Here is a 23049-nt window from a genome sequence, read left to right as displayed (position 1 = left end):
ACTCCAGAGATTGCAGCACATGTTGTTGTGCTTCTGGCACCACCCGGAAGAGATCCGATCTCGTCAAGAGTATTGAAGTTAGCTGACACACTTTCAGCAGGACTTAAATAAGCAGCATCAGGATGTTGGAAGAAGGGGATCAGGACACAGAATCCATTAACATGCTGCATGGTCTCCTACTTTCAATTGCAAAGCTGATGGAAATCTAGGAGGTGATGGAAAAAGGACATTGATCTACAGGCAGTCAAGTGAATGATATTAGCAGAGAGCCCAGCAGACAAAAGCTAAGCTCTGGGTAGAGCAGAAACAAATTTTTAAATTAAAGATGAGCTAAGTGTGCAGGATGGGATCACACTGAAAGGCAGAGAGCTGCTGTCCCCACCTCATTACATTAGGACGTCATACAAAAAATACATGCCTCACACTGAGGCATCAACAGCTGTCTTCTATTCAAGAAGGTATTTACTGGCTAGGAATGAATACCTGACACCACTCTTTGATGGAAGAGTTTGACACCTGCCAGTTATGTGATAAAAGTCAGCAGCAAGAAATTCTGTTCCACTTAAGCTGCCAATCTGACAATAAGAAAAGGTGGGTGTGAAGTTATTTCCCTTCATGGAAAAGCAACACTTGATTACAGTTTACGCCTCACAATTTTATAAGTTCATGCCCTGCCTTGTACAAGAAACAAGCCAGTAATTGGCAAACTGAGGGCTCACTTTGCAAAAAAACTGTGTTCACTGACAAGGAATCCCGTGTACCCCAGAAAAATGCAAGGAATTTTCACACAAATGGGAGTTTGATCACATGTCTTCCGCAGAATATCCACAGAGTAATGGTAAGGTGGAATAATAATTGAAACCCACCAAGAGACTGTTACACAAGTCTGTTTGTTTATTTGGTTTAAGTCCCCTTCTGAGCACCTTTGGCATACATGAATACTCCCTCACAGTAATGCCAACGCTGGAAAGCACAGCCATAGATGGGACAAACCCCTGCTACCAACGAATGGAGACCTCTTGCAGCTAGAAGGAAGAAGATGTTGCAAAGAAAAAACAAAATAGGCACTAGATAAAACAGGCATGACAGTATGACAGATCAGCTTACTGGACTATGGCGGCATGTGCACACCCTGTCACTGGTGTGAAGATATTCTGGGATGAGAACGCCAGGTCATCCGCCAGCTCTATAGTCCATAAATATCCCCTCATGTCAGGTTAACATAGGGTGTGTCTAGACTACATGCCTCCGTCGACGGAGGCATGTAGATTAGACAGATCAGCAGAGGGAAATGAAGCCGCGATTAAAATAATCGCGGCTTCATTTAAATTTAAATGGCTGCCCCGCTCTGCCGATCAGCTGTTTGTCGGCAGAACGGGGCAGTCTGGACGCGCCGCGTCAACAAAGAAGCCTTTCTTGATCGGCACAGGTAAACCTGGTTTCACGAGGCATACCTGTGCCGATCAAGAAAGGCTTCTTTGTCGATGTGGCGCATCCAGACTGCCCCGATCTGCCGACAAACAGCTGATCGGCAGAGCGGGGCAGCCATTTAAATTTAAATGAAGCTGCGATTATTTTAATCGCGGCTTCATTTCCCTCTGCCGATCTGTCTAATCTACATGCCTCCGTCGACGGAGGCATGTAGTTTAGACATACCCATAGAGTCCATAAACAGCCCTGGCTGCAGGGGAGTATGATGTGTTCATCAGAGTCTATATGTAACTCTTGTCTCAGGGCAGTGCGGCTTAGTAGCCAGAGTCTATGGGCAGCTCTTGTCTCAGTGCATTGTGGCCTAAAGACTAGAATCTTTACACAGCCCTTAGCTCAGGGCAGTGTGGCTGAAGGGCCAGAGTCAATAGGGTTGGGGCTAGCACCCCGGTAGGAGAAGCCACTCCTTCACCCTCCCTGGGTCACTTCCTACTGGCCCTGCTGAGGTGTCATCCCACATAGCGGCTGGGTCTCCCGATCCCTCGGCAAGAGCCTCTCCCTGTGGCTCTTCTGGGGCCATGTGGTGGCAGCCTCCTGGGACTTCGGTTCCCTCTGTCTGGATCACTGGCTGTTTCAGCTCAAGAGCTCTGGCAGGAGGGCATCACAGAGCTAAGCAACTGAGAACAATCCAGAGGCCAACCCCACACGAAGGGAAGAGACTCCACAAAGAGACAGTGTGCTGGACTTGGAGACAGGGAGGCAGAGGTAGGTCACTCCTGCTGTGGTCTCCTGTTGAAATGCCCAGACTATCCTCAAAGATGATGTAACCAGATAAGTGTATGGTAAAGACAAAACGCCTACTATATTAGGGTACGTCTACACTACAGCGCTAGTTCGAACTAACTTAGTTCGAATTAGTTAATTCGAACTAAGCTAGTTCGAACTAACGCATCTAGAACTAAAAACTAGTTCGAACTAGCATTTTGCTAGTTCGAACTAGTAAGTCCACATTGAGTGGACTCTGAACAGGGCTTAATGATGGCCGGAAGCAGTGCCGGCAGGGCATAAAAGGAGGACTTAGAGCATGGAGATACTGTCTCAGGCTAGCCGAGGGCTGCGCTTAAAGGGTCCCGACCCCCACCCCGGACACACAGTTCTAAGGGGTGCCCCGCTTGCAAAGAAGTTCTGGCTTCGAGTGCCCTGAGTGCCCACACTGGGCACATCACACCACTCGGCCATCAGCCCGGCTGCACTTGCCGCAGGCTGCCATCTGGGGAGAGGGAGTAATTGGGGGGCTGCAGGAGAGCTTCCACCCCCAGAAGCCCGCAGAGCCAGCCCAGTCCTCCCCATCGGGGGCTCGTACCCCATTCCTCCCTCACCTCCTTCCACTTGCCCTTCCCTAGCCCCCCTTCTTATTGATGTACAAAATAAAGATAACGTTTCTTCCAACATTGACTCTGTCTTTATTGAACAAAACTGGGGGAGACTGGGAAAAGGAGGTGGGAGAGGGGAAGAGAAAGGCTGGGAGAGGGGAGGGCAACTAACATGATCAGGGGTTGGGAACAGGTCCCAGATGAAGAGAGGCTACAGAGACTGGGACTGTTCAGCTTAGAAAAGAGGAGACGGAGGGGGGACAGGATAGAGGTCTCTAAAAGCAGGGGTTGGGTGGAGAGGGTGCATTCAGAAAAGTTCTTCATGAGTTCCCATAAAGAAGGACTAGAGGACACCAAAGGAAAGGAATGGGTAGCAGGCTTGAAACTAGTAAGAGAAAGTTGTTCTTGACAAAGCAAATAGTTAACCTGTGGAACTCCTTGCTGCAGGAGGCTGTGAAGGCTACAACTAGAACAGAGTTTAAAGGGAAGTGAGATCAAGTGATGGAGGTTGGGTCCATGGAGTCCTATTAGCCAGAGGGTAGGAGTGGTGTCCCTGCCCAAAGTTTGTGGAAGGCTGGAGAGGGATGGCACGAGACAAATGGCTTGGTCATTGTCTTCGGTCCATCCCCTCCAGGGTCCCTAGGGTTGGCCGCTGTTGGCAGACAGGCTACTGGGCTAGATGGACCTTTGGTCTGACCCAGTACGGCCATTGTAAGCTCAGGGCTCAGGGTCGGGGGTCTCAGTGGACCCCCTTGATTTTCATGCACACCTGGTCCTGGGTGGCCAGGCTGGCAGCTCTCCTGCCCTAGACGGCCACTTTCCTGTGCCTAGTGCGGAGATCGTGGACGAGGTCCACGATGTCCGCACTAGCCCAGGAAGGTGCCCGCCTCTTGCGGTCCAGGGCAAGCTCCCGGGAGCCGCCAGCCTGGTCCCGGCAAGAGGGGGTGGGCTGGGGGGCATCGGGTGGGTGGCTCTGTGCCGTGCCAGGTGCAGGGTCTGCTAGCTGGGTGCTGGCAGGCTTGCACCTGGCACGGGCACCGTAGCCAGCCCGTGCCCCTTTAAGGGGTCCGGGGCCGGGAGGGGGGCATAGAGTTTCCCTGGTGTTGGCCAGAGTGGCCACCAGGGAAACCTGGGGAGGGCTAGCCTCCCACTAGTTCGAACTAAAGGGCTACACAGCCCTTAGTTCGAACTAGCTAGTTCGAACTAGGCGTTAGTCCTCGTAAAATGAGGTTTGCCTAGTTCGAACTAAGCGCTCCGCTAGTTCGATTCAAATTCGAACTAGCGGAGCGCTAGTGTAGCGCATAGGAAAGTTAGTTCGAACTAACGTCCGTTAGTTCGAACTAACTTTCTAGTGTAGACATACCCTTACATGCTAGTAATCTCTGGCTGAATAGATATGTGGTGGGAGCCAACGCATCAGTTATTTGTTTTTAATGTTTATGTTTAAATGTTTGCAAAATAAGGAAGATGAATCATGGTCTGTGGAACTGGAGTCAGAGAGCCAATGTTCCCTGGAGAGACTGTTATTGATAGGACATCAGAGAATGGGGGAATTAGGCTGGAAGCAATTCAGCTACATGTACTGAGCCATGCACAGCCCACTTGTTCAAATTAACCTGTCTTTAGGATCCTTTGCTTAGCTCCTGTTATACTGTTGACACACATAGCAGTCCAGTTTCTTTACTGTTTATGATTTCTTTGCCAATGCATTCAGTATCCTTTATCAGTGTCTTCTTCCTTGGCCTTCTTGGTTTTCTCTTTCCTCCCTCAGATAGCCAATTCAATGTTTGCTTAGCATCTCTCCCATCTTCCATACAATGCACATATCCCGTCAGTCTGAACCTTCTTCCTTTGATGACATTTTCTAACCTGTATTGCTCTGTCCCTCTCTTATTCTCACATTTGTTTTCTTTTTGTCTTTCCGTAAAATGTGTAGTATCTTCCTCAGCCATATGTAATGGACAGCTTCCAATTTCTTTTTGTTAGCCACTATCATTGGCCAAGTCTCTTCTCTGTACAGCAGCAGGGTGCTTTGTACACTCACACAGTATAATCTGACCTTTAATTTGGTATCCAGGCCTGTTTGAGCAGATGTTGCTCATTCTTCCAAAAGTGGTGCTTGCTTTGCCTAATCGTGTATGAATATCTTTATTGCAGCCACCTTCAAATGTTTTCACACTCCCCAGATAGCAGAATTCTGTTTGATTTCTTTTCCATCCATGTATGTCCTTGCATCTGTTGTTTAGTTGCCTACCTTCATAATCTTGAATTTATTTTCAATCCAATTTTTGCTGCTTCTTGTTTTACCTCTTATGTAAGGGCAATCATTCGTTCTCTGTCATACTCAATTAAGCAATGTCATTGGCAAAGTCAAGGTTGTGTAACTCTTCTCTGCCAACCCATTGTATGCTCTCCACAATGCCTTTTGTTGCTTGCTTTATCACCCAGTCTATTGCTAATGCAAAGAGGACTCTTGGTTTTTAAAATTTTTGCATTCAGCTTTATTCATTGCAAATGAAACATCTGTGAAGCAGCAGAGAGGAACTGATGTTTTGCCAATAGACCCAAGACAAATGTGAACCCCAGAAGCTAAAGACATGTTCTTAATATTCAAGTGCACTGAAAAATTAGGTAAATCCTTATCCAAATGTCATATTTTAAAACATTCCTTAGTGCAAAAATATTCTTTAAAGCAGGTAGTCTACATGCACATGCAAGTTATTTGATGTAAGTATTAAGCAATTCAGAGTTTCAATCTACTCACTGCTATAAAAATTTAATATTTACCATGTCATTCTCAATTGTGGTTAAGAAGCTGTGTTCTACTCATCTAGATAATACCCAGTAAAATATATGAGGGACTAAGAGAAAATGCCAACACACAAGTATAATCACACATAGACTAATGTGTTCAGAAAAAAGTAAACTGAAGAAAGTGTTAACCTTTATTTCAGGCAAACTGTCTTCTTTCAGTATTTTGTCTTTGAAACTATGCAGCAAGTTCTTGTGGAAGGGCACAAAGAAAAAATCATTATAATCTTATTTAATTCTATGACAGCTCTTCACTCAGACGTGAAGAGCCTCAGGTGACATGACTTAGGCCAATTGTTTCACTTATCAAAAATAGATAACATAAGCCCTAAACAAATCCGGCTGCATGGTTGTTTTTTGACCTCTTATTGAACGTTTGTCAGTTGTCACTTTGACTCACAGCCTACATTAAGAAGACTGAAAAAATATTGCTTTGCTGGTGTAGATTCATATTGACGTCGTTTTTTTCTTTAGCAGTATATCATCAATGTAATGCTGTGCCTGCCTGATGATTTAGTACACACAAAAATTGCAGGAGCCAAAGGACATCAGTAAGGAGCTTATTTATTTCTGGTTTATGTTGTTTTACTTTAGCCTGAGCACAAAGGTAAATGTTTCAGCTTTATTTTGAATGCGTAGACAGACAGACAGATACACACACACAGATTCTCCATTCTGCTAAGGCTACTTTGTGTTCTTTAAAGTGGCCTTAAATCAGTCAAAGATTCTCAGTGGTGGATTCTTGTGTGAGGGAGGGGAATCTCTACCAGAATAGAGATACCCAGAGCTCTATATTATATTAGCCATTATTGCCACACAACCAAACCTGACCTTACTTTAAGTTATGATAAGAGGAAGCTGCCTACCAACTTTGATAGTCCTAACTCTTACTGTTTAGAATAAGTTCTTGAACAAACTGATAGATGGACAGACAGACTCGCTTGCTCACAAACAAATTCTCTCAAATCTATATTAGATAGGCAGGACTGGTAGCACCTTACCCGACAGCTCCCCTAAAAGACCCTGTTTTCAGTTGCTTATGCCTTCTTCAACTTTCACTATTCAGACTGAAATTTTCCATACTGCATATTTGCCACAAAGTAAATATTTCAAGGAAATTTTAGCCAAAATGATTCATCCTTTTCTGAGAATGAGGGTAAGACAAAATATATTCTTTTGATCATGTTAAAAATTTTGGATACCTGTTCTTTGAAAAATCTCTAGCACCATCCAGCTTCGGGGGGAGGGGAGGGAGGAAGAGTTGAAGTGTATGTTTGTGTGTGTGCGTGCGTGCGCATAGAGGTGTAAACTTTATGTCATGAATTTGCCATTTTCTGTCCCCTTGAAAATCTGCCTTATTTTTTGGCCAAATATGACTTATTTTAAGTATTTGAAAAAGAATCACCATTTGCAAATGCTCAGTAGAGACTTTTTAGAGTTCAACAGCTAAAATGTGAAAAGATTCTATCTCCACTACGCTCAGCCTAGACCTGCACAGATTTTCACTACAATTGCCAGGTCCTGGCACCAGAACAGAAAGCTGGGAGGCTGTGTTTGCTGTGCTTTCAATGACCTTTGTGTTAGTTCCAGTCAACAAGGGCGGCGGGGGGAGCTGTCTGATTTAAATGCAGAGGAGATGAGAAATGTACCTGCAGGAGCAGAGAGAATAGTTTGGATTAAGGATCCAGGGGCAGGGGTTGACTGGCACTGGAGGCTGGTGGGAAGGTGAGGCGAGGGAAACTATGACTGAGAGTTGGGGGAGACGTGAGGATGTGACTGGGAGCTAAAGAAGTGAGATTAAGCTCAGAAGAGGAGCTGTGATGGAGAGGAGCAGGTGAATTGTTACTGGGCACTTGAGGAGGCAGGAATGAAGGTGGAAGGGAAAGTGGAGGGAAGAGCTGACACATCTGAGAAGGAGCTGACTACAGAGACAGAACTGGAACTAGCTGGGTAAAGAGACTGGGAAAAGGAGCTTGGATAGGGGTCCTTGAGACAGCATGAGGAACTCAGGGAGGGAGACTAGGTCTGGAAATCTGTGGGAGCTAAGCAACTGGAAGCCAAGAGGGAAGGGGAGAGAGATCAGAAGAAAAATCGGTGGGCAAAGGTGGACTGGAACTACCTGGTCCAGGAGACTGGGGCTAGGATGAGAAATCTAAGGAGTGGAGATCTGCATCAGATGAAAAGAATAGAATTGGGATCTGGAGTGGGCAGGAGACAGGACTCTGAGAGAGCCAGGTTGGAGGGGGTGGGACTATGTTTATGTACTAAAACACTATCCCGTAATACATAAAGGGGCCAAATTAAGATCATGCAGGCAACCTTAATTCTATCATGTCCTAATTTATGGGTGTTGACTTATGCTATCTTAATAATGTCTTATATGTTTTATATATAATATGTAATGTGTGTGTATTCACACAAATATATTTGTTAGAGATGGCATCCCATACAGCACTATGGTACTATGAATGAGACATTCAGTTGGGAGTCAGAAAACTGGGTTTCTATTTCATCTTTTTTTTTTGTCACTTACATGCTGTGAGATCTCTAACAAGTTTTTTCACCTCTGTTCCTCAGTTTCACCATTGAATAATTAGAAATAGTTACCTTTCTTTGCGAAGTACTTTGAGATAAACAGATTAAACACATAATGGATTAGTGAAAGTGCTAATTGTTATTAGAATATGTTCTTTTTATCATGCACCTCTGACTGCCTCAATTAAACTCTTCTCATTAATCTAGCTCAAATACACTTTTAGCATTCCAGGTCTTTCAGCAACTTTAGATGGTTAAAACAAAACAAACAAGCAAGCAAACAAAATCCAAGCAATTTAGTAGATGATATTTCTCATTTCACTCTGCAATTTTCATTCCTCAAACTACACTGGTTTGCAAGGGTCAATAAAGATAGGAGCTTTATTCCACCGGTAAAAGGAGTGTGCATAAGCTTAACAGGAAATATAGGACATGCTTCTAGCAGTGAAAAGTCTCCAGATATTTGATGTTAAACTGCATGGCATCTTTATGGGTAGAAAACTATTTTAGATCATTTTAAAGGATTTATCATATCCTTTATATTTGGACCAATGGCAATTAAGACATCTGTTTTCACAGGCAGAGGAATACAAAAGATCCTAATAAATTTTTTTAAAACTTTCTAAAGCCTTTGTTAAATGCTCTCTCCCCCTAACCTGAAGGTGCAAATGGAACACACAAATTGTGTGGACAGCAAGGTCAGTTCTACTGTCAGGTAGGATGGCTGAACACCCCTATCAGAGTTTTTCATCTTATCAATAATTCAGCTATTGCAAACGCTTGCTGGTAAAACTAGCACCATAATGTATTCTCTATAAATACATGCGTGGTGTGTATTTATGTAAAACTTTTACAAAGACCCACTTTTTACCCTGAAGAACTTGCGGACAAGGAGGATCTCTGAGTCCTAGAGAGACAAGAATGCCTGGTATATCTATGCACGCCTGTGTCTTTACAGAATTCATTCACTTTTAAAGCAAAAGAGTCTTCAGTGCAGGAACTCACAGTTATTTGATCGGATTATGCAGCCAGCTGTTCAGGAAATCTATGGCAGGGACAGGTGCATTTTAAGGGAATGTGATCACATCTAATGAAATATGCCCAATATGAGGAAGCAACAATGGCCTTGTACCTCATTTAGATCAAATGTTGATTGCCTCAGATTACAATTGAATTCGTGCTCTTTGGGGCAGGATAATTTTTTTTATTTACTCAGTGAGGTCCCTAGCAAATTTCTAGCCTGGTAAAATAATAAGGTGATGGAGCCATGAGCAAATGAATGGGATAACCTGGAGGTGGCTCTTCTTCTGGGGGATGTACATGTAATGGAATTGCTGCTGTCTAAGCACTGTTTCCTGGTGAAGGGTGTCTTTACACTGTCCCGCTCTGTTTTTTCTCAATTTTGGGGCCCTTTTCAGGACTCATTCAGTTAAAGAATAGTTCAAACAGTCCTCTGTGGGGGTCCAGTTTTTTGACCCCTCTAGTGCATACAGCCCTCGAGGTCCTAAATCCAATTAAATGTCTCTCTCAGTTAATCACAAACACACCCGTTCTTTACTCCAGCTAGACTTTACACTCAGGCTGTGTCTAGACTGGCAAAAAAAACTTGACAGCTGTCTACACTGGCTGCTTGAATTTCCGGAAAAGCACTGACGATCTCATATAAGATCGTCAGTGATTTTCCGGAAATACTATGCTGCTCCCATTTGGCCAAAAGTCTTTTTCTGAAAGACTTTTGCACAAAAGGGTCAGTGTAAACAGCACAGTAGTGTTTTCTGCAAAAAAGCCCCGATCGCGAAAATGGCGATCGGGGCTTTTTTGCGGAAAACCGCGTCTAGATTGGCCACGGACGCTTTTCCGAAAAAAGTGCTTTTGCGGAAAAGCATCCTGCCAATCTAGACGTGCTTTTACGAAACTGCTTTTAACGGAAAAGTTTTCTGTTAAAAGCATTTTCGGAAAATCATGCAAGTGTAGACGTAGCCCCGGTGTCTCCTTAGCCTCCCAGCCTGGAGAGCTCTCTCCTCTTTCTTGCTTCCTTTCTTTCACTACCATCCTTTAGTGTTTCCAGACATAATTGCAGTTTCTTTTTCTTCTTCTTTACTGGCAAAGCAAGGGTATCTGTATAGTTCATAGCTGCCACTAGCTTTAGTTCTTCAGTACTAATTGGTTATATTCTCTCACTCTGGCCTGTGTCCTTCAGGTAACGTAAACTATCTTGCTAATACTAGCCCATTTTGCTAATATTTTTACTAAATAGCATCAAGCACCAGCTCCCAACTTTCCCTGGGGGTTCTCAACCTCCTTCAGCTCCAGGCCTCACCCCCAGCCCCACACCTTTACCCTTTCCTCCAGCGCCTACCCCTGCCTCTTCCTGGCCCCACTCCACCCTAATCCCTTCTCCCTCTATACGCCACTTCTTCCCATCCCCCCACTCTACCCCTGCCCCACCTCTTCCCACCCATTTCTGCTCCCTCCTTGAGCGCACCCTGCTTGTGCCCCTCCTTGCTCTCCCAGCACCTCCCGTACACTGTGGAACGGCTGATCTGTGGTGTGTGGCAGGTTCTGGGAGGGAGGGGAAAGAGTTGATTTCCCACCCATGTGGGGAGGGAACCCTTGTAGGGGAATAAAGGGGCAACAGGTTGTCAGTGAGTCCTAAGCATCTGCTAATTTTTTTCAATGGATTCTCCTGCCCTGGAGCATCAACGGAATTAGTGCCTATGAATAAAATGTAACTTTTGTTTCCTTGATGGTATGTCTACACTGCAGGGCTTAACTCGAAATAAACTATGCAAAATGAGCTATTTTGAAATAGAGCACTCTTCCTCTTGACTTCCCTTATTCCTCCTACAATGAGGGTTATAGAAGCCAGAGTAAGAAGTCCTCCAGCTTGACAGTATTTTGACACTGTTCTGAAATAATTGTCTGCTGTGTAGATGCAATCAAAGTTAGTTCAAAATAGCGCTAGTTATTTCAAAATAGTGTTGCAGTGTAGACATACCCTAAGATGTCTGCGTTCCTCAGAAAGCTTTTCCCTTTCTTTATCAGATGCCATCAATTGTTTCTTATACTTTACACAGTGCACACAGTCTATCTTTGCATCTCTTTATTTTAAAAAAGATTTGTAAGCCACAATGGCTAGTTCAGACTTTGAACAAAATCATTTAATTTTCCCTATCCAGGCCCTGAAGTATGTCATTGTCCTCAAGTCTAGGGCACAACTGAAAAAAAATCTTCTTTTCCTTTGTTTGATAGTCCAGGGCTTTTTTGCCATTCCTCTTTTAAATTGTTCTGTTCTAGGCTTTTGAATTCCTGTTTACTCAAGGGTATTTCTATGTCAATCTTTCCATTTCTTACAGCATTTTTAGCTGTGTTGTCTGCCATTTCATTTCCTGTTATCCTGATATGCACTGGGATACAAGCTAATGCTACATCTAACCCCATCTGTGCTAACTCTGCTATTGGAAATAAAAATTCAGTGAAGCACCCCTTTTTTAACCATTATACGTCAGATTGAATACAAAAAATGACCCCTGCTTCTGGGTGTATACCCCAGTTCCAAATTAATCCTTGTTTTGCAACTTCTTCATCCACACTTTAATCTGAATGCCACATATAGTTTTAATAGCATGCATTATAGTTTGCCTATCAAATTCCCAACAATATTCATATATTTATTTGATGATTCCGCTATTATAATTCCCATCAACTTTGGCCCAGAAAATTAGACCCAGTAGGTTCATTCGTAACTGACATTTCACTAAAGACTATCTATACAATCTATATAGGTGTTATAATAAATGTAACACACACAATTCATAGTGTCTGAGTTTGTATCAAATCTTTTGTTTTGTTTTGTTTTTCTGATTTTGATGCTGATCAAAAGCTTGACAGTCATAGCTTGACAATACCTGGTCTGATTAAGCAGTGTTTTCTTATCCACCCCCTTAACTAGTCTCAGCAGGACTTTTTAGCAAATTAATCTCTCCTGTACGTTTGTCTTTAGCATTGTCTATATGATCTTTACAAAGTAATTTAGGATCAAACTCCTAGGAATTTAAGCCTTTTATCTATACCTATGTGTTCTTCATAAACATATAGGTTACATTCCTTTATGCCTTTCCTTTTTCATAAAGATCAATCCATTGGTTTTGACAACATAGAACTTGAAACCCCATGCATTTCTCCAAACAGAAGTCTCTCACCATGCTTTATTGATTTTTTCTGCCACATCAATAGTCACACTCCAACTCACAAGGCACGTCTACATAGCAGGGCTAAAGTCAAATTAAGCTACACAACTTAACTACATCAATTGCATAGCTTACATCGAAATAGCTTATTTCGGCTTTTGAAGCTGTCTACATAGCAGGAAGTCTGAGTCAGAGCACTCTTCCTCTGACTTCCTTTACTCCTTGGAGTAAGAAGTCCTCCAGCTTGTTATTATTTCAAAATAAAGGCTTGTAGTGTAGATGTGCACTATGTTATTTCAGTATAATGTCAGTTATTCTGAAATAATGCTGCTGTATAGATGTACCTACAGAGACCAGTCATCTGTGGATAGATAACTACTGTTTCCTGGGATTCCTGCTTATTCTGTTCCAGGCTTTTGCATCTGAAGCATGGCATCTTTTACTTAGTTGTTTCCCCTCTTCCCCCTTGTCAGTTTTGGACTGATTTATTTTTTGAAGTTTTTGCAATTTCTTGCTTTTATTTAGGGTTTGCTGGCTTTCAAAGGCAGTTTATAGTGATAGTTTTGTAGGTTTGGTGGTGGTTGTTGGTTTTTTTGTATAGAGCTGAGGGAATGAGGATAAAATCTGAGGGGGAAAATTACCTATTCACAAACATTACATAAACTAGAAAACAAATGTTGACTGACCATTTTTGTACCCTCATGCATTCTCTTTTTCCAGAGATTTGTTCAGGTTGGGCTTCCCTAGTCCAGCATCTTAGGAATCTGACAGCTCCCAAAGAAGGGAGTTTGTCAGACCAGAGGAGGTTGGCCCCTTGGGCCATCAGGCTCCAGGTTCCATAGCCAGTCCCAGGGTTGCAGGGCTCCGTAGACAGCCTCAAGGCCAGTGGGGTTCAGCAGCCAGCCCCTCAGCCATCAGGGCTCTGGAACACGGGGGATGTCAGACTCCGAAACTGTGGAGATGTTGCAGCTCAGCTGTACCGGGGCTGTCAGGGATCTGTAGCCTGCTCTGGGACTGCTGGGACTCCGTGGCCAGCCCCAGGGCTGCCAGGCTTCACTGCCCTGGGCCTGCTGGGGCTCAGCTGCCTTGAAGTACTGGAGATTTGCAGATAGCCTTGGGGCCACTGGGACTCCATAGCCCCAGGTCTGTTCTGGGACTACTGGGATTCTTTTGCTCCCAGCCTTTGGGGCTCCAGGGCCAGCTGCTCCCTGCTGGGGCTCCCTGCCAGGTACCAGAAAGTCCCTGTCCAAAGATGTTCAACCTGTACAAGCAAAAACATCACTCAGACATATATTCATGGAACTCTTATTTTGAACCTATAGCCAATTTTCATTCTGTGACAAAACCAACATTATTTGGTGGAAGCATCGGGAGTAGACTTCTTGATTTGCTCAACCAGGTTTTCAAATACCATTGAAATGAATAAAATGGGCACATTCTATTTATCTAAATGATGGTGGTCACCATCAACCTCTCACTGGATGAAGAACCAAATGTTCTCATTGGACAGGCTACCACCACCTTTAGTGAACTAACTACAAGAGCATGGATCAACTGAAAGCTTACCATTGAGACCAAAATGCTCGTGTACCAAGCTTGTGTCCTCAACACTCTCATGTCTGGTAGGGAAACATGGACAACTTATGCTCATCGGCAGAAGAGATTATATAATTTCCACCTGCATGCTCAACACTCAATGGTAATATAATCAATGCAGAAGTTTTCCAAAGTTCAAATTTAACAAGGTTAGCTGCTCTGCTCAAGCAAAGATGAGCACTGGCTGGACCTTGTGAGTAGGTAGGAAGATGGATGCATACCCAACAGCACACTATACAGGGAGCTGTCAGAGGGATCAGGATTAACGAGATTCCTAAGCTTTGCTATAAGACAAATGCAAAGAGATATGACAGAATATGGAATTGATCATGACTAATGATCTTAACAAATGGTGCCATTATTAAAGTCCATGAAAAGAACTAGCGATTGCATTGGACGCAAGCAGTTCCAAACCAAGATACATACACTTACAATAGCTGCCAAAGATCATGCAAATTTCAGATTGAACTATTCAGGCATAGGAGACATTGTAAACCATCTACATCATAGGCTGCAATTCCCACAGTCTCTCATAGAAGAAAGGATGCCAACTCCCATTTATATAGAAATGTATAAGATTTGTAGACATTTAGGTCAAAAGGGAACTCTATGATCAACCTATCTGACATACTGCATAACACAGGTCACAGAATTTCACCCTGTAATTCTATAATTCAGTGGAGGTAATTATTCTTCCCTACTACCTGAATGGATATTATTGAGTCCAAGAAGTCTGCTTTTTCTTTCCATCAGATCACTTTTGTCTACAATCAGCTGAAGTCCCAGTCCATGAGGGCATGCAGCACCATGGAGAGATACCCCTTCCTGTTTATGTAGTCCAAGGCATGGTGGTCTGGGGCAAGGATGGGGATGTGAGTGCCGTCTATGGCCCTCCATGATGCTGTCCACATTGCCCAGAGTGACGATTCTCTGTAGCTGGACCTGGTTTATGACATGGCTACCTGTAGGAGGATGGCCCTGATGGTGGATTTCCCCATGCTGAACTGGTTCCCAACAGAACAGTAGCTGTCCAGTGTGGTGAGCTTCCACAGGGTGATGGTGATGGGCTTCTGCATGGGTATGGCGGGTCTTAGTTGGGTGTCCTGTCACCTGAGGGCTGGGGTTGCCACTTGCAGAGCTCAAGGAAGGTGGCCTTCCGCATGTGGAAGTTCTGCAGCCACTGATGGTCATCCCATTGCTACAGAACAGTTTGAACAGGTCTCTCTCAGACAGAAGCGATGTTCCATGGTGTCCAGGAGACTGAGGGGCACATGCAGCAGCAGAGGCACCGGGACATGGGTAAGCAGGGTCTGCAGTCCTGGCTGGTTCTTGTCCTGCCTGAGCAGCACGCAAGCAGTTTGGATGAACTGCACCATTAGGTGCAGCACAAGGCCTGTGAGCTTGGCCCTGCTTTGCAGCTACTCTGGGGCAACCAGAGCACACTGCATCCCATTTGTGGCCTGCTAGGGGGGAGGCAGTGGAGGAGTAGCATGTGAGATGCGGCCGTAAAAAGGAGCCCCTGAAAGCACGTCACAGCTTGCCTGACCAAGCAGCCACAGGAAGTGTCTACCCTCCTGGTGCTTCTGGGGGCTCTAAGTCTGAGGCAGGCTCCAATCAGTGTGGACGTGCATTTCAAAATAATTTTGACTAATTTCAATGCTTGGCCATAGTGGGGACACATTATTTCAATTATATTATTTTGGGAATTATTTTTTCAATTTTACTAATTTTGAAATATTTTCCTAATGTAGACATGCCTGAAGTGTGTGGAACATAGAGAACACCTTTGCCATGTTTTAACCATACCCCCAAACTGTAGTAAAATCCTTGTCTACTCAAGACTTTGGTGATGTTTGGGGGTATGGTTAAAACATCATCAGGTCCTGAGTACACTTTGAGTTGGGATGGTGTTTTAATTGTGCCAGAGATGATTGTGTTCCAATTGTGCCATAAGGACCCAGGTTTTTTTACAGTGAATTTCCCTTTAAAGTTCTTTCCACTTAGCTCAGTGTTTATACTGTGAAACGTGTAAAGCCAAAAATCATAACTGTGCTGAGAAATAGCAGACAGTGAATAGAATCTCATTTTTGAAACAGATTGTGCTTTTGCGAGGTCCAGGAAAGATCCATTTGGAGCACAACTATGAAATAAAGTAGTAAGCTACCAACTTAGTTAAATTGGTGGCTGGAGGGCAAGCCTACATGGCGGCTGTTGCTTTTATTCTTTGCCTTCATCAACCAAAGCCCAATAGAGCACACACATATCGTATTTATTGTTTGGAAGTGCTACAGTGCCACCTACTGCATATTTCAGAGGAGCGTGCGGGTGCTACTGCAGCAGGATTGCTGTCATCTTGCTTTGTGTGAATCTGTGTGTGAGTGTAGAGAAATAATTAAAAAATAGAGCAGAAATCCAAAATGACTGCCAGACTCACACTGGGGTTAGCAAGAGTAAAGCATCTTGAAGTCTTTACCTTTTGCATTGCATAATTTGAAATCAAAAGGGGGGTTAGTGATATGTGTGTGAAGATCAGCTAACAATACATACTATTGACATCTGCAAAATGTTCATATAAAAAGACAATACATTAGAGCTGCACTACAACATTTGTCAGGAAAGGAGCCTTTTCACTCCCTCTTGAGTACTATCTCATCTAAAATGAGAAAAATGCAGAGCCAATGGACGGAATTCTGAGATTTGTGCCACTCTGTTAGTCTTAATATTACATTCCTATTAAAGACCATAAGCTGCACATTCCTGCTTTTATGAACATGAAACCATCCACTGATCCAGACTAAATACAGCTATGTTTACACTGATTTAGTAACCAGATGAGATTGCATAGCTGCTGTCCTGAGTTCCCTCATCAGGTGAAATTACTTGCTGAGCAGCAAAAACATTCTGGGAAATGGCTGTGCCATGTGGATATTTCCAATATTTATTTAATGTTATGTTACTGCTTGAGAATGAAGGGCAGCAATATTTAACATGCAGCCAATATGATAACTAATAACGGACAGAAAAAGCTGGGTAACAAGTGAAACTGTAACTCACATGCTGCTTTTTATATAATTGTCGGTGCCCTTATAACAGCAACTCTCTTTGGGGTTTAGGAAACCACAAACAGTATGTTAGTTATACGTCTCTTTCTCTGAGTAATAGGTCTCTTTCAGAACTGCTGGCATGCTAGCTCATTAAAGCTGGTGTACTCTGAGCTACTGCAGCCAGTGCTTTTGAATTATGAAGACAGGCGATCTCAGAGAAAATTCAGGTTCTCACCCGTGATAATTGCATCTCTGGGTGGCAGGAAATTCTCTGTGAATAAATAGGACGATGATACAGTACTGTCTTTTGGCTCCTTAAGCCACAGTACAATAAATGAATGTTAATTCAGAATGTTAGCTATATTATACTATGAACTGCACACTTTTCTTGTAATGCAATATCTAAGATTGAGCAAGCATTTTTAATGCATTCAGTTCATCATCATCATCATTATCCTTATTGTTAGTAGGCCCAATACTCCCTTCATATTGTCACAGAGAAGCATAGTGTGAAGACAGAGCAGGAGATATGCAAGGGAAAAAAGCAGCTGTCTGTCATGCCTCCCCTCCCAACGTTGCAGATGTTCCTTCCCAGGCATACATCATAGTTGGGAATCAAGAGGTCCGAGGAAGTGAGCATCAGCTACACTCAGTACCCAGTGGCTTTCCAGTGAGAAATTATAGGTAGGAATTCTCTGCTCTCCCCAGGCTCTCTGGCTCATTTGAAGAGCCTAAAGTTACACACCTCTCTCAGGTGTCAGACTTCTCTTTGGAAGGTGGCCCAGTGTGCTATATGGATGAGCTTGATGCCTCTTTGGTTTCTGGGGGATCCTTGTGGATGAAGCTTGTGGTTATTATGTTCATTTGTGTAGAGATAGGGCCTCTAAGCCCAGACAAGATTGTGGCCTCAATGTACTAAGCTCTGTAAAAATATATAGGCCCTGTCCTGAAGAGCTAATGACAGGGATACAGAGGCACACTGATATGAATTGACTTGCCCAGGGTCACAAATCAGATTGGTGGCTGAACCTATTCTTTCCACTAAACCCACCTCTTAATTTCCTTGATAATCCTGGCCCTCTGTCTGGGCTCTGTCACACTCTCTGTGAGAGAAACAAGAAATCATTACGACTTGAGGGGAAAATGTGGAGAAGCCTTCATGAGGTGAACCTTGAGGAGTTTCCAGCATTTTTTCCTTCACATGGATTTTTCTTCAACAGGGTAAAACCTGCTCAGTTTTATTTCATTTGCTGTTGACTGTCTTTTGACCTTGATTTTACTGCAAGGCAGTACCACTGCTGATGTTTCTTTAGACTCTTGCAATGCAGATTTTTGTCCATGTATTGTGAACCACAGTAAATATCTTTAAAGGATCTCCTTATTTGTGAAAGAAAAAAGCTTTTCCTGCTTTTTCTCTAGTCCTGCTGCTGGCTCTTCCTTTTCTATTAATAGGGGATGTATCGTTCAGAAATGAGCTAATGATCATTTTGAATCAAATGTTTACAAATACTAAGAAATACGTTTTTTAATAAAGGAGAGGTCACTGAGATACCACAGAGATACAATTTACAGAAGCACCTTGCAGATTACAAGAAACAGTTCTAACAATTTAAGGGTTCAAAGCAGAGCATGTCTTCTCACACGCATGCTGAAAGACACAAGCATTTGGTTTTGATGTAAAAGCTGTTTCAAAAACTTATTTTTATACACTGAGTTTTCATGCTTATTTATTTAGGTTAGGCAGTTCTTTTGATCAGATAGTGAAAGGGAGATGCTACTGAATTCTGTCCATGAATTCATCAGGTCCTACAAAAGGCATATAGGGATTTCCTCCTGAAAGGCTAAACCCAAGCACACTGTATGAGTAATGAGCTGTGCATTGGGTATTTCTCTCAAGGGGAAGGAAGGAATCCATGAAGTGGCTAAGGAGCTTCTCAGTGGGAGTTATTTCACATCAACGCTGAGGACTTTTCTCTAGCGCCCTTGTGTTCCTGCTGCTGACTGGATAGGCCAAGAAATGGTGAATCAGCTAATTCTGCCCCTTCCTTGTCTCAGACCCTGCTCCCTTCCCACCTGCCCCATGCACTGACACAGTTGGGACAGACTGTGCAGGGGATTCACATTTCCAGGGCAGGTAGCACCAAATCCAGCCAACTCTTTCACAGCCGAATTGTGCTGGTTCACTTCAAGGAGGACTTTTGTGGCGATGGAAGCCAGACTGGTCAGGCACATCTAAACAAAGACCAGGCTTTTTTTTTTCTTGTATCACTCATCAGCCACAAAAATGGGGGTTGAGATGTAACAGGCTGAGTACTGGGAAAATGTGATATAAGTGAAAGGCTTGATTTTACATGCTCTTTAAAATCCCTGGGAGTGAGGAGAAGGACTTGTAGAATGAGGACCAAAGCGCTTGGAGAACCCACTTAGCTTTGTCCGAGTTCATTCAAATATTGCAGATTGAAAAGCTAGATTGAGACTCAAATGCTGTTGGGTTCACATTCAACACAGGGGAGACGGTCCAAAAAACCCACCCCTAAAACAAAACAAAAAAAATAAACCAACAACAAAAAAACAAAGAAAGGAGCAGAGAGAAAAAGAAATCCAGTGAAAATAGGATGATCATTAACCATGCGGGGGGGAGGGGGAGGGGCATGAGTGAGAGAGAAACCAAATAGAGACGGAAAATGAAGAGAAAAAGAGAAGATAGAAATTCTAACAAAACTGAACATACTATGCATACAAACAGTGAGGGAGTGCAGGAGCCAGCATCACTCCCTTGCCTCTGCCTGATTTGTGGAAGCACAATTCCTTTTCTTTGGCTTCCTTTAACCACTGCATGCAAATATATTTGACATGATGGCCAATAAAAGAAAGAAAAATGTGGGTAACAGGCGAATCCACAAGTGTGATCATTCATGCCAGCCTTCCAGAATCTGTTGTCTCTAGAAATCAAGTGCAAAATGAATTGTGAATAGTCTGCCATCACCTCATTTAAAAAGAACCTGTACTCATGCCATTGCCAAAGCAAAATTACATGATGCACCCATATATAGTGATATCATGAAACTTAATTATCTTGTGACCCTCAAAAATCTTGTGACCCTCCAGCTAAAATGTTAAAATTCACAGGTACAATCAGAAAGCTGTTTTATTTATTCAGTAATATTCTGGTTTAGGGGTAGACAGTTGTCACCAGCTGTTGTCTAAATAAAGTTAGAACTTTCTTTGTTAGCCTATTAGAACAGTAGATACTAATGCAGTTGTGGTAATAATAACAAATTAACTATGAGAAAAGATGTTAATCTGAGTGCAATTTTGCACATGACTACATCATCTACTTTTACTCATTTCATTTCTCTTTACCCTATGGCTACGTATACACTGCAAAGCTTTTCCGGGATACCTCTGAGGTATCCCAGAAAAGCTCTGCCGCATCCAAGGAATGTGTCTGCTTTTCCAAAAACATTTCGGAAAAGCAGTCACATTTTTTCAGCATCCCTGTAAACCTCGTTCTATGAGGAAGAAGAGATATTCCGAAAGAGGGTTTTTCCCCTGATATTTGGCCCCATGTAGATGGGCCAAATGTCAGAAAAGCCTCTTTCGGAAGAAAAGCATAAAAAGATATGCAAATTGCAGTTTACAATTTGCTTATCTTTTTCCGACTTTCTTTGTAGTATAGACGTGGCCACAAGGTCCTCTCCTCCCCTAAAGAGATGAAATTGTGAGGGGCTAGAGGTTTCCAAATAATATCCATCTCAGTGCATTGTCTATTTATGTGCTAAGCAGAATACTTTTAGTCTTCTATATGTGATTTTTCCCCAATGTATTTGTCAAGGCATTTGAGAAGATTGTATTTTTTACAGTGTTTCTAATCTTTTAAATCAAAGGGAAAAGGGAGAAACGAAGCAAAGGTCAAGAATTTGATATCCCTAGTAGTGAAAATATATCCTGCTTGGGAAAAAAAACTCTCTGTGAAATGAGCTGTCAGAATTTACCTTTTCTCTAGCTGCTACATTGCAAGGACATGAAGAGAGATGGAGCAGTCGCTGATGCTTTCCTTAGATTCCAATGTACCTAATCATATTCTCAATACCGTTCTTTTTCATCACTGCAGGAGATGACAGAATTTTGTGACAATTCTGGAAAATGCTTTCTGATGGTCCCTTTTATGAATTATGAATATTTCCACACAAGCACCCCAGCAAATGAAATAGGTTTCTTCTTCACAGACCTAAAAGCTGATTAGCAGTTAGTTTCTCTGTGTCTTTTACTTTAGCTCTGATGTTATTAGCATTAAGATACCAAATAGACACTTTGGGGGAATGCAGATTTCCTCCAAATCTGAATGACCAAGGAACAGAACTAAAATCAATTTGGATTTCTATATTTACCTCAGCGTTTATGGGAAGCGTTTTTCCTCCAAGTTACTAGTCCATATTCTGGCATGGGTTGGAAGTGACACAGAGCCATTATTACTACCTGGCAGTTGTTCAATAGCTTCTTTGACATCATTTAGCAATTTCAGTACGCTTCATAGGCGGCAATTGTCTGCATCACTTAAACCACTATAATAGCACTAAAAATGTAATATTCTCATGGACAGAAGACCTAATCCCAATCCTGAAAAATTCTCTACTAAATGTAATGGGAATTTTGCCTGAGTAAGAGCTGCAAGTTTGGGCCATTGGATCTAATCCATCTCCCATTGAAGTCAAAGTTGCATCAAGCCCCAAATGAGCACAGATAGGTCTTAATTGCCTAACACACACGCGCGCGCACACACAGTCAGTGATGTTATTTAGCTGGGGCTATGCTGTCCACCCTCCTGGGTCTGAGGGACTGGAGGTTCTAGCCTGGGCTGTCGGCTGGCAGCCACTGTGGAAGGCTCTAGACTCTGGTGGGGCTTTTGTGTGCAGAAGGGATAGAGCTGGAGGGGCAGTTTCCTAAAACCAGCAGTTCACATTCCTCCCATGCAGGGTTCAGTTTTTAAGCCTGTCAACTTCTTGTCTTTCACAAAAACCAAAGATACTTTAAAATGATTTATATCTACAGTAGTACCTTTACTATGAACTGTTCAGCACCATGAACACCAGTTGGAGAGGTTTCCTTTGTATACAGAGTTTTATGCTATTGTGAAAAATGTGTGTCTTATGAGGTATTTTTGTCAAGGGTGTATTGTAAATAAACTAATTATACAGTAAGAAAGCTATGCAGCATAGCAAAAGTACTGAAAACAATATTGTAAATAACAGATTGAAGTAGCCTGAAAAGTCACATTAAGGTAAAAAAAAGTCAAATTTGCAGAAAATATAGTATTAATGCACATATTGTCTGTTATAGTTTCTTAGGCTCTGATCCTCTCAGGAGCTGTACTTTTATTGATGTCATAAAAGCACCTGTTCATATTTTACCCAGAATAACTGACAGCCTATTAACATTCACACGCTATCTACCTTTTCACTCATGTGACATGCTGTTTTTATTTTATTTTTGATGTTTTGACATAGCAAATAATTTAGTTGCTTTCACACAGGAATGCTAACTGTTTTGTAAACAGTAATTACAGGGTAACACTTGTATGTTCATGTTATTCATAAGACATACTGATAGGCCAATATATGCAATTTGCATTTCCACTAAGTATATTTATCTTCTGGACTAGTTACCATCAGTTGTTAATAGATGAGTTTAACCCAGGGTGGGCAATAGTTTTTGGTGGGGCAATAAGATTTTGGAAAGTGGTCAAGGGCCACACATTTCTGTGGAGGAGGTGCCGGGTGTAAGATGGAGGTTGGGTGCAGAAGGGTGCACAGGGTAAGGGACTGGGTTGTAGGAGATGGTGTGGGGTCTGAGAAGGTATCTGGGGGCAGGAGACGATTCTGGCCTGGGGGAGGGATGTAGGATGGAGTACAGGCTCTAGGAGGGAGCTGTGAGCTGGGGAGGAGGGTGCAGAGGGTTTGGATGGTGACCTGTGGGAGGGAGTTGGGATGCAGGAAGGGCTGCAGTGCCAGAGGCAGGCTGGGAGGAGTTTACCTAAGTGTCTCCTGGCCAGCAGCCCTGCAGCATCCCAAG

This window comes from Pelodiscus sinensis, chromosome 1 (assembly GCF_052426305.1).
Source record: "Pelodiscus sinensis isolate ZL-2025 chromosome 1, ASM5242630v1, whole genome shotgun sequence".
NCBI lineage: Eukaryota > Metazoa > Chordata > Testudines > Trionychidae > Pelodiscus > Pelodiscus sinensis.
The sequence above is the reverse complement of the archived record's forward strand: the minus strand, read 5'-3'. Positions refer to the sequence as shown.